Source organism: Octodon degus, unplaced genomic scaffold, assembly GCF_000260255.1.
Source record: "Octodon degus isolate 3935 unplaced genomic scaffold, OctDeg1.0 scaffold00305, whole genome shotgun sequence".
Taxonomy (NCBI): Eukaryota; Metazoa; Chordata; class Mammalia; order Rodentia; family Octodontidae; genus Octodon; species Octodon degus.
In genome coordinates, this window is record NW_004524881.1 from 1,721,033 (window position 1) to 1,723,047 (window position 2,015).

Below are 2,015 nucleotides of genomic sequence, written 5' to 3' on the forward strand. Positions count from 1 at the left end.
CCAGCAATTCATTTTTGGAGCATTTATGGTAGATGGATCTGCCTTAGTCTGACACCTTCTCTACACATGCATTAAGTTCATTCATCTCCTAATCTATTCATAGTAGTACAGGCTGCTAGGATATGCAATTAATTATTACATTTAAACAAACATGGTCCAACACAGTTAAGACGTATCTTCAACTCCAGGCCCATGTTCAAACAGAACCTTTAAGAATAAAAGGTATCTTCTTGTACCACCACCTTCTTTGACATTCATGTTTATGTCCTTTTCAGATCTTTCTGCCCTCTGTCTGTTATTTCTGGCCTTAGAAACTCTTTGTAAACAAAGCAGCTTCTTTATTCTTCTCTCTTGGTAAACACACATTCATCTTGCTTGGAAATTCAGAATTTATAATGAAACAACTCTCCTCTACTAACTTGATATCACATGCATCATGTTCAAGATGTGTTGTCTCATCTTCTGCTCCTGATTCTTCAATAGGAGACATGGAGCCATCATCATCCAAGTATTTGTATCTACGACTATCAAGGTCATCTTTTTCTAAATCTTCACCAACATTCATTTGTTTCAATGATTCCTTAAGGTGGTGTTCGTACTTCAGTTTTTCAATATAGTTAAAAAATCCTCTTGCAACAGCTTGCTCAAAACTTAAAATTTTCCCCCAAGGTAATGGTTTCCTTCCATCCTCACACTGTAAAATTGGAAACGTTACGTCCTTTTTCTTTGATTTGTTTTTTATCTATGTTTGATCTCCTAGTGTTTTTCTTTCCTTTTGGTCTTCCTCTTGGTGTTAATTTTGGCTATATTTCCTCTTCTTACATTTCTTCTTTTTCTTGAATCTTTCAAAAATAGCCTCCAAAGTCAATGGTCTTGGTTCTATGGATGAGTCACTTGATGCATCTGTTTGAATATTCTCAGGTATATGAACAAATTTCCTCACAGGTTTTCTTTGAGTCCATTTAGGTAAGGAAGGTACACATTGTGTTTTAAATAAGCTGCTACCAGATGAAGAGCTATCAGTTTGATTTTCAATTTCTACAGCTGCATCAGATGTCATATAGTTAACAGGATCCATTCCTGATTTTTCCATCACTTTTTCTTGGTCTTAAAGAATTTCTTCTTCTATTGCGCCACTGGAAAGCCTAAATGTGAATTCTTAATGGAGAAAGTCCAGAGAGCTTCAAGGTTCTAGACAGTTTGGGAAGATGGGCCTTACTACCCCTATTTGCCTTTACAGCCCCCAACAGAATTTCCAGTTTAAAATTCAACTGGGAAACCCAGTAATTCATATATCACCATCATGTCAGTTCCTTCAGAAGAGGTATGCCTAAAGTTTCATCCTTCCAGTTCTTTATATGGAAAAATGGTAGAAGGAATTTTTTTGTTGTTGGAGGCCTGAAGATGCCTTGAGTATATTTTTTGTTTGGTGTGAGTATCTGGGTTCCAACCACAGCATCGTGAGCATGAATGCTTTGTTTAAGTAGGCACTTAAACAACTGAGCTAATGGGCAGGCCCCCATTAGAAACACACATTTTTATTTCATTATTGGTAAGGGCACTATTTGAGACACCTGCATGAGCCTGGACATCTCCAAATGTATCTGACTCATTATACTGTATGATTTATGTTTCTAACTATGAGTTCTTTTTCTTTTTCTTTTTAAAAATTTTTTCCATAATTTTATTGATAAACAAATAGCAATGAGACACTTTCAAATCAAATTGGTAGGACAATTTCAATAATTAACACATTGCATACATTCTTCTAGTTGTTAATTGCTTACAAGATGCAGACATGATATCCTATTTACAAACACCATTAGAACAAATCACTCTATTTATTAAGAGAATGTAACTATATATCTATCCTAATCACTTTGAATACACAGATACAAAATGAACATTCATCTGTATACTTTTTTTTTGTTAAGTTCCGTTATTTGAATATTATAGGTGTGTAAACTCAGCAAAATATTCTAAAAGAGTCCAGTAGCCCATAATAGCATTGGGTC

The 2,015-nt window shown here is 34.9% G+C and overlaps 1 pseudogene; it reads right to left on the reverse strand.

The window, feature by feature from the left end:
- Positions 1-307: 307 nt before the first annotated feature.
- On the reverse strand, positions 308-1,128 carry LOC101566548 (annotated as a pseudogene).
- Positions 1,129-2,015: the final 887 nt, after the last annotated feature.